This window comes from Nerophis lumbriciformis, linkage group LG36, assembly GCF_033978685.3.
Source record: "Nerophis lumbriciformis linkage group LG36, RoL_Nlum_v2.1, whole genome shotgun sequence".
In the NCBI taxonomy this organism is placed as follows: domain Eukaryota; kingdom Metazoa; phylum Chordata; class Actinopteri; order Syngnathiformes; family Syngnathidae; genus Nerophis; species Nerophis lumbriciformis.
The window spans coordinates 7,365,001-7,376,324 of NC_084583.2; positions in this window are offsets into that span (position 1 = coordinate 7,365,001).

Here is an 11,324-nt window from a genome sequence, read left to right on the forward strand (position 1 = left end):
TGGACAACAGCAAAGACTTACTGTGGAGCAAAGACGGCGTCCACAAAGTACATCCGAACATGACATGACAATCAACAATGTCCCCACAAAGAAGGATAAAAACAACTGAAATATTCTTGATTGCTAAAACAAAGTCGATGCGGGAAATATCGCTCAAAGGAAGACATGAAACTGCTATAGGAAAATACAAAAAAAATAGGAGTGCAAGACAAGAACTAAAACACCACACACAGGAAAACAGCAAAAAATACAAAATAAGTCAGGGCGTGATGTGACAGGTGGTGACAGTACACCTACTTTGAGACAAGAGCTATAGTGATGCTTGGTTGGTTGTGGTTTAAAGTCATATCCAAAAATTGCGACAACGACTTTTTACTGTCAACTGAGTTTCGTTTTTTAGTGATTTCTGCTGGTGGTGTGCCGCCGCATTTTTTCAACGCAAAAAATGTGCCTTGGCTTAAAAAAGGTTGAAAAACACTGGTCTATGATTTTTCCCAAATATTTTACTTCAGGTACTTGTTCAATGAGCTCCTCATATATTCAGAAGGTTTGTTTGAGGTAGCTTTTTTATGGAGAAGCAGACAGAGTTATTAGTCTTTTTAGTGTTCAGGGTTAAACGGGATGATGCCAGCCAAGATGCTATTTTGTCTAATTTAGCATTTAATGTAATTGATTATCACATAATTTATTCAGAAATATTAAATAACGACAAATAAAGATAGAATACAATTAACCACAACATGTAAGTAGAGGCCGATAAATGCGTTAAAATGTAATATCGGAAATTATCGGTATCGGTTTTTTATTATCGGTATCAGATTTTTTATTTTTTTATTTTTTTATTTTTTTTATTTAATCAACATAAAAAACACAAGATACACTTACAATTAGTGCACCAACCCAAAAAACTTCCCACCCCCATTTACACTCATTCACACTCACTCACACAAAAGGGTTGTTTCTTTCTGTTATTAATATTGTGGTTCCTACATTATATATCAATATATATCAATACAGTCTGCAAGGGATACAGTCCGTAAGCACACATGATTGTGCGTGCTGCTGGTCCACTAATAGTACTAACCTTTAACAGTTAATTTTACTCATTTTCATTCATTACTAGTTTCTACGTAACTGTTTTTATATTGTTTTACTTTCTTTTTTATTCAAGAAAATGTTTTTAATTAATTTATCTTATTTTATTTATTTATTTATTTTTTTAAGTACCTTATCTTCACCATACCTGGTTGTCCAAATTAGGCATAATAATGTGTTAATTCCACGACTGCATATATCGCTTGATATCGGTATCGGTAATTAAAGAGTTGGACAATATCGGGATATCGGCGAAAAGCCATTATCAAACATCCCTACATGTAAGTGTAAAACAAAAAACAACAACAACATTATGATGTGTACATTTTCAGAATGTGCTTGTTCTATTTTTAAACAAATAAAACAATCTGAAGTTGTCTTTATTTTTAAGTTATCGTGCCGTGATTTTACCAGTCCGGGCCCACTTGGGAGTAGATTTTTCTCCATGTGGCCCTCGATCTAAAATGAGTTTGACCCCGCTGCCTTACTTTATGCATATTTCTTTACTGCGCAACATTTGGTCCCATGAAAGAAATACCAACCTCAAAAGAACCGGACCAGTAAACCGAACCGAAAGCGTGAACCCAGATGACGTCATATGTATCCATTTTTGGGCTACAAATGAGAGTGAGTTGTGCTGAGGATGCTAATTTCAGTTGGGAATTGTAAGGACAAAAAGCCTCGCTGGTCTCCTCTGTGCAAATTTGCTCAGGCCCAGATTATCTTCAAGGGCTGGCTTGTTTGTACCTGCCGTGTCGCTCTGCTCGTCCACCCAGCATGACACCCTGTAGCCCAGGATCAGCCCCTCCGACATCAAAAGGGCCTCGCTGATGCTTATCAGATAATATTCTCGTCCCCTTTGAGTCCAGCCTCCTCACACTGTTGACCCGAGCCGTGCACACGGTTCCTTATGGCCCTTTGGCCTTTCCTCTTCTTATCAGCGCGATGGCCAGGCCATGATAAGGCCAGTCCGGCCTCGGGACGCGAAGGCCGCTCGCTCTTCTTCTTCTTGCGTAACTGGGACACCACACGGGGACGCTGGGGAGGTTATCTCGGCTTTATGTACACCCTAGTGACTTTTTACGCACTCGCAAAACAGAAGAAGTGAGACATCTCTCACTGTTCAAATGTAGATCATTAATGCCATCTGCCTCGCACTTGCACACGTCCCAATGGGGCATTGTTCATTTCACTAAGACTTGTCTGTCTGTTCGCAGTTGTTGTCATTCAAAAGTCTCTTCTGGGTAGACTTAAAGGCCTACTGAAATGCGATTTTCTTATTTAAACGGGGATAGCAGATCCATTCTATGTGTCATACTTGATCATTTCGCGATATTACCATATTTTTGCTGAAAGGATTTAGTAGAGAACATCGAGGATAAAGTTCGCAACTTTTGGTCGCTGATAAAAAAGCCTTGCCTGTACCGGAAGTACCAGACGAGTAGCGTGACGTCACAGGTTGTGGAGCTCCTTACATCCGCACATTGTTTACAATCATGGCCACCAGCAGCGAGAGCGATTCGGACCGAGAAAGCGACGATTTCTCCATTAATTTGAGCGAGCATGAAAGATTTGTGGATGAGGAAAGTGAGAGTGAAGGACTAGAGGGCAGTGGGAGCGATTCAGATAGGGAAGATGCTGTGAGAGGCGGGTGGGACCTGATATTGAGCTTGGAATGACTAAAACAGTAAATAAACACAAGATATATATTTACTCTATTAGCCACAACACAAGGCTTATATTTAATATGCCACAAATTAATCCCGCATAACAAACACCTCCCCCCTCCCGTCCATATAACCCACCAATACAACTCAAACACCTGCACAACACACTCAATCCCACAGCCCAAAGTACCGTTCACCTCCCCAAAGTTCATACAGCACATATATTTCCCCAAAGTTACGTACGTGACATGCACATAACGGCACACACGTACGGGCAAGCGATCAAATGTTTGGAAGCCGCAGCTGCATGCGTACTCATGGTACCATGTCTGCGCATCCAAATCAAAGTCCTCCTGGTAAGAGTCTCTGTTGTCCCAGTTCTCCACAGGCCAATGGTAAAGCTTGACTGTCATCTTTCGGCAATGTAAACAATGAAACACCGGCTGGGTTTGTGTTGCTGCAGCCGCCCGCAATACACCGCTTCCCACCTACAGCTTTCTTCTTTGCTGTCTGCGTTGTTCATTGAACAAATTGCAAAAGATTCACCAACACAGATGTCCAGAATACTGTGGAATTTTGCGATGAAAACAGACGACTTAATAGCTGGCCACCATGCTGTCCCAAAATGTCCTCTACAATCCGTGACGTCACGTGCCGGCGTCATCATACCGAGACGTTTTCAGCAGGATATTTTGCGCAAAATTTAAAATTGCACTTTAGTAAGCTAACCCAGCCGTATTGGCATGTGTTGCAATGTTAAGATTTCATCACTGATATATAAACTATCAGACTGCGTGGTCGGTAGTAGTGGGTTTCAGTAGGCCAGACAAGTTTAGAATATGTCCAATCACAGTTCTTGAATAGCGTACAATATGACAGAAGGTTGGCGAGGAAGATGGGACAATCAGATGCTTTTCCTTCTGAGATGAGGAAGCTCAAGTTGAAAGTCTCACCGGCAGCACCACAACTAAAAGGCCTGGATTCAATGTGTTCTACATCACATGTGAACACCTGGGATAAAGTCAATAGGACACATTTTATTTTTGACGCTATATGTTTTATTTCTATGAATGTTCTCATTCATCTAGATGTTATTGTCACATATGCATGTACAGTAGATGACAGTATTGTCCTGTTTAAGAATGTCACAACATTGCTGTTTACGGCAGACGAACTGCTTTACGGTAGACAAAACATGACTGCTGTTGTTGTGTCTTGTTACCGCACTGGGAGGACGTTAATGAAACTGCCTAACAATAAACCCACATAAGAAACCAAGAACTCGCCCTCGATCATTCTACAGTTATAACGTGAATTGGCAGGCACGCTGTTTATATTGTGGGAAAGCGGACGTGAAAACAGGCTGTCGACACGTCACTCAGGTCGCATGGAGCTGGAGGGGGCGTGGCCTCCAGCTCCGCCTGAATTTCGGGACATTTTCGGGAGAAAATTTGTCCCGGGAGGTTTTCGGGAGAGGCGCTGAATTTCATGAGTCTCCCGGAAAATCTGGGAGGGTTAGCAAGTATGCTTATCTTATTTAGTTTTTATTTGATATATGTTGACCACATTAACCCTGGCAATGGACCCTGTGTGTATATGTATGTTATTGTTATGCTTAGCATTCATGACTGCCTGCTGTTGCACTGATCAACCTAGTGGTGGCTCACATCCATCACACACACAGCTATTTCTATTATTGGACAGAATTATTATAGTGTTCCCAATGTTAAAAGGATAAAGCCATTGTTTAAAAATTTGGTAAATAAATGACCATAAAATGTATATTTTGTTGTTTTCTTACTGTCCCGAAAATGAACCGAACCGTGACCTCTAAACCGAGGTACGTACCGAACCGAAATTTTTGTGTACCGTTACACCCTTATAAATTACTGAACAGATGTTAAATTTATCCCAATAAACATCAAAAGTGTTTGATTGTGAGGCATTAAAAGCCACAAAATGCAACGGGTCCATCAGACCCACAAACGCTGGCTGAGTAACAACAATATGAACGTTGCGCGGAAAATTTCTCTGCCAGCTTCTGCATCCCACAGGGATTCTTCTTCTGTGTTTCTGCACCTGCGGTTCCCACACAAGGTTGCGACAATGTTTGTCAACACTGTCTGCTCTCATTTTCTCGCACATTTGACCCTCTGATGTTCTGTGTACCTACACTCTGTCCTCCTCCTGTCTAGGCCTGCTGTGTGTTCTGGCAATGCTTACTTAATGGGGACATCGGCTCTGCTTACACGGTCACCTTTAGGGGACCTCTGACGGTATGGGGACAAAAAAACATGTCCCCCTAAAGGGAAACCTTTTTAAATGATAGTCAGATCCATTCTGAAGATGCCCAAGTGATTTGTAAGCTTTGGCCCATAAAACATGTTTACTGGTTAGTTTGAGTGTGAGACATTTGCACAGCAGCCCCCTCATCGGGCTGTAGCTGGTACTGCACTTCTTCCGTGTATAGTTTTTTTCTCCATTTTTAATGGTCCTCAGTAGTCACGTACAAATGTGTGTGAATTATGCAAAATTATTAAAATTTGGTCCCCATGAACCATATGAACTCTTTTTCCCCAGGGTCCCTAATAAGAATGATCAGCACATTACTTCATCAATCCAGAGATTTAAAGACGTGTATGAGCTAACTGGGCAGTGGTCATTTTACCAATTTTTTTATTTTGCCTCCACAACCTGTAGAAAGGGTGGTCCCCACAAGTGATGATCAAAAACTTGGTCCCCATTCCAAATGATAACCAGTGTGTGTGTGTGTGTGTGTGTGTGTGGTACACAGAACATCAATTTCCACACTTCTATCAGCCCCGGGTCCAGTGGACCCGGACATCTTACATGTAATAGAAATGTGTAGGGGGGTGTATGGTGTGTGGTCATTAAATATGTATTCTGATATATGTTCCTCACAGAAAATGAGCCAAAGTCAGTGAGTCTCAGTTTGAAAAATTAATTAATTGTATCGTTTTTCTTTGAATAAAAAATGAAAACGAGTCCCACAGACCCGAACCTGTTAGAGGGTTTTTAAATCAGAGGTCTCAAACTTTCAGTGCTACGAACCAATACACTACTTCACCCTTCCAGCCTAAAAACGTTGCCGTGTGAACAATACCTTAGAGCTACTTTGACAAAAATGAGAGGAGAAGGGAGCTTCCTGGCTTTTAGTTATATGTAAACGAGGGTTGTACGGTATACCGGTATTAGTGTATAGTATATATTAGCGATACTAATTAATCATATTACCGCCTCTAAAAAGTACCGATCCCCCGTCCCTCCCGTCGCAGTCACATTGTGTCATTGCTGGTTTTACAAGCAGAGGAGCATGTTCGGCAGCGCACACACACAGAGTACTTACAAGCAGACACAGTGTGGAGACAGAAAAGGGAGAATGGACGCATTTTGGCTTAAAAAACTGACGATAAAGGTGAAGTTATAACACTGAAACACCCTCAGGAAGAGGTGCTTTAAGACATGGCGAGCAGTGTTTTAGCTACTTCTAAATCACTAATCCTCGCCTCCATGGCAACAAATAAAGTATGTTTCTTACAAGTATTATCACTGGAGGACAAGGAATAGCTAAACATGCTTCACTACACACCGTAGGAGGATACAATAGCTCACAGGCGTCACAATGTAAACAAACGCCATGGGTGGATCTACACCTGACATCCACTGTAATGATACCAAGTACAGGGGCGTATCTAGTCGATACTACCGTATTTTCCGCACTATAAGGCGCACCGGATTATTAGCCGCACCTTCTATGAATTACATATTTCATAATTTTGTCCACCAATAAGCCGCCCCGGACTAAAAGCCGCGCCTACGCTGCGCTAAAGTGAATGTCAAAAAAACGCTGCGCTAAAGTGAATGTCAAAAAAACAGTCAGATAGTTCAGTCAAACTTTAATAATATATTGAAAACCAGCGTTCTAACAACTCTGTCCCAAAATGTACAAATGTGCAATCACAAACATAGTAAAATTCAAAATGGTGTAGAGCAATAGCAACATACCGGTAATGTTGCTCGAACGTTAATGTCACAACACACAACACACAAAATAAACATAGCGCTCACTTTCTGAAGTTATTCTTCATTCGTACCGGTAAATCCTTCGAATTCTTCGTCTTCGGTGTCCGAATTGAAAAGTTGCGCTAGCGTGGCTTCCAAAATGGCGGGCTCCGTCTCTTCGAAATCATCGGATTCAGTGTCGCTGTTGTTGTGCAGCAGTTCTGTGAATCCTGCCTTCCGGAAAGCTCGGACCACAGTTGTGACAGAAATATCTGCCCAGGCATTTACAATCCACTGGCAGATGTTGGCGTATGTTGTCCGGCGTTGTCTGCCCGTCTTAGTGAAGGTGTGTTCGCCTTCGGTCATCCATTTTTCCCACGCAGTTCGCAGTCGTGATTTGAATGCCCTGTTGACACCAATATCCAGCGGTTGGAGTTCTTTGGTTAATCCACCCGGAATGACGGCGAGTGTTGTATTTGTGTGCTTCACTTGTTTTTTGACACCATCTGTGATGTGGGCGCGCATAGAGTCATATATCAACATGGACGGAGCAGCGTGAAAAAAGCCACCCGGCCGCTTCGCGTAAACTTCCCTTAACCACTCGCTCATCTTTTCTTCATCCATCCATCCCTTCGAGTTAGCTTTTATGATGACGCCGGCTGGAAAGGTCTCTTTTGGCAAGGTCTTCCTTTTGAATATCACCATGAGTGGAAGTTAGCATGGCAAGCTAGAACCACAGTGAAGGATGACTTCTCATTCCCTGTGGAGCGAATATTCACCGTACGTGCTCCCGTTCCACAGTGCGGTTCAGTTGCTGTGAAATACGGTAGTAATCCGTGTGCGGATGGAGAGATTGCGTCTTTTTATGACCCGGATCGTTTAGTAGGAGCCATTTTGTGGTCTTTACAGATGTAAACAGGAAATGAAACGTACGGTGATATCCGCGCGTTTTTTCTTCTTCTTCCGGGGGCGGGTGAAGCGCTTCCTGTTCTATGGGGGCGGGTGAAGCGCTTCCTGTTCTATGGGGGCGGGTGCTTTCCTTGGCGGTTGCTTGCGTAGAAGAAGAAGCGCTTCCTGTTCTACCGGGAAAAAAGATGGCGGCTGTTTACCGAAGTTGCGAGACCGAAACTTTATGAAAATGAATCGTAATAAAGCGCACCGGGTTATTAGGCGCACTGTCAGCTTTTGAGAAAAATTGTGGTTTTTAGGTGCGCCTTATAGTGCGGAAAATACGGTACTAAGATTACATCGATATTTCTTAGCATCACAAAATCTTCTTTCGTTTTTTTTTAAACGTATATTATATTTATAAACTGAGGAAATACGTCCCTGGACACATGAGGACTTAAATTATGACCAATGTATGATCTTGTAACTACAAATGTGTAGTATCATCCAAAACTAATGTAAAGCATCCAAAGAAGAGAAGAATAAGTGATTATTAGTGTAGATAGCCCATGTTTAAAGAGAAATTAACCAGATATTAACAGTAAGTGAACAAGTAGATTAATAATTCATTTTTACAGTTTGTCCCTCATAATGTAGACAAAATCATAGGTAGATAAATGACACAATATGTTACTGCATACGTCAGCAGACTAATTAGGAGTCTTTGTTTGTTTACTTACTACTAAAAGACAAGTTGTCTAGTATGTTCACTATTTTATTTAAGGACTAAATTACAATAAGAAACATATGTTTAATGTACCCTAAGATTTTTTGTTCAAATAAAGCCAATAATGAAATTTTTTGGGGTCCCCTTTATTTAGAAAAGTACCGGAAAGTCTCAAAATACATTTTGGTACCGGTACCAAAATATTGGTATCGGGACAACTCTAATGTAAACGTTTAATTGTATTTTATGGGACTGTGACAGTATCTCGGTTTTGTACGTACCTCGGTTTTAATGTCACGGTTGAGCTCATTTTGAAGGAACAACATGCAGAACGTTAAAATGCTTACTTTTTGCCTAAACAGCTTTTGTGATTTTTAAAGATAAACCATTTTAAAAAAAACTGCTCGCAAGAAATGTTATCCAAATACTGTATACAATTCTTAAATAATAATGAAAAACAAAATTTTGAAATTATTTTACAAGGTTTTTTTTCATAAAGTGCAACAATACAGACAAGTGCACTACTAACACTTTGAAACAGTCCCAAGAAAGCAGCATTAGGAATGGGCCAAATGGCTGAAATTGTATCACGATATAATTGTTTTATATCAGTCGATATCGATATTTATTGATATTTTTACGAAAATAAGGAGGAGAAGGTTAGGTTAGGTTACTTTATTAGTACCCGAAAGTAAACTTGTTTTGAGGCGAACAAGCTCAGGACAATGGGCGGTATAGCTCGGTTGGTAGAGCGGCCGTGCCAGCAACTCGAGGGTTGCAGGTTCGATTCCCGCTTCCGCCATCCTAGTCACTGCTGTTGTGTCTTTGGGCAAGACACTTTACCCACCTGCTCCCAGTGCCACCCACACTGGTTTAAATGTAACTTAGATATTGGGTTTCACTATGTAAAGCGCTTTGAGTCACGAGAGAAAAGCGCTATATAAATATAATTCACTTCACTTCACAATCCACTGAAAGTAACATTTTAGATATGCAATACAAAGACCTGACACATAACAAGCATCACAAACATCACAAAACAACACTCAAAGTTCCCCATAAAAAGGATTAAAAAAAAAAAAAATCCAAATCAGATAAGATTTTGGACGAGCCATAATAAAAGAATAAATATAGGCTAAAATAGGTACCACAGTTTATTGGCTGTGCAGGTAGTGAGATCAGTTAAAATGGAGGAAGCTATCCTCACCATAGACATCTTCTAAGGGCACGCAGCATGGAGCGCTACTGCCTACTGGCGCTGTTGAGATGCGGGGCCGCCATCTTGGAGTGGTGATCCGCTCCACTCAGTGCAATTCATTTGGCAGGAGCAATGAACTGTCAGCGCATTTCATTCATCTTACCTCACTGAATACCACTGATTTTCATGCGTTTTTTTGTCATACGTGTAGCTATGATAAAGGACACATGTTTTATTATTCATAGTTTGCTTAACAGTAATAGAATATTCTTATATGCTATAAGTAACCAGATCAAAACTGGGAATATAATCCCAGAGAAGGGGGAAAAAACGGTCAGCTATTTTTAAGTTGAAGAAACAGTATGATTAGGTTATATATACATGCGTATATCCTACATAAACAACGTATGAATACATTAGATATCTATATATATCTTATAGACTGTATCTCTGTTGCTGCAGCAGCAGAGAGTTTATTCTGTCTTGACACTTTGTATTGTTATTTTGTATTACATTCTTCCCTTAAATGATCATGTTTACAGTGATTGTTTTATATGTATTTTTTTATGTATGTTGCTTTGGATAAAAGCGTCTGCCATATACTTAAACATATATAAACACCTGAAAGTCTTTATATCAGCTAAAACCACCAATCTCTTTCACTGGATTCAGAATAAAACCAAATTCTGTCTTACCCAACAATGTTAGTATTTGAATATTGTTACTTGAAGACTTAATCCTGGTTACAATTATACTTTTAAGAAAGTATTGTCCTATACTTTGCCTAAAATGAGAATGCATCATAATCAGTGGCGGCTGGTGAATTTTGTTTTAGGTGGGGCTGAAAGTTTGTAAAGCAAACCCGTGTAGGGGCGTCATCCTCCCCCAGAAGATTTCTTTGTGATTTTCACATACAAATTAAGCATTCTGGTGCATTCTGACAAAATTAATGAATACAAAATAGAACATTTCATAGGTTTGCAGAGAACTATATACTATTACCCCTGTTGGCTTTTACAATCTTTATCTTCATCATTTATTTCAACTTTATGTTATTCAAGTATGACATTTTTAAATGGAATTCATTTCACTGACAAGCAATTCTATTATGGTCATACTCTTGTTTGTGGCTACGATTTCAGTACTATTGAAGATCTTTGCTCTTTCTCAACTCTGTATTAATATTCTCTTCACAAAATACAACCAATAGTACGTCAATGTTAAATCTTACTTGTGAAAAGTAATCCCCCCGATTCCTATTTTCAACAGTACACTCATTTGAGCAGGAAAACGCTGAACACCATCTTTGTTTTCTACCTGTCAAGTGTCAGTTTAGCATCTTTGTTTTCTACCTGTCAAGTGTCAGTTTAGCATCTTTGTTTTCTACCTGTCAACTGTCAGTTTAGCATCTTTGTTTTCTACCTGTCAAGTGTCAGTTTAGCATCTTTATTTTCTACCTGTCAACTGTCAGTTTAACATCTTTGTTTTCTACCTGTCAACTGTCAGTTTAGCATCTTTGTTTTCTACCTGTCAACTGTCAGTTTAGCATCTTTGTTTTCTACCTGTGAACTGTCAGTTTAGCATCTTTGTTTTCTACCTGTCAACTGTCAGTTTAGCATCTTTGTTTTCTACCTGTCAACTGTCAGTTTAGCATCTTTGTTTTCTACCTGTCAACTGTCAGTTTAGCATCTTTGTTTTCTACCTGTCAACTGTCAGTTTAGCATCT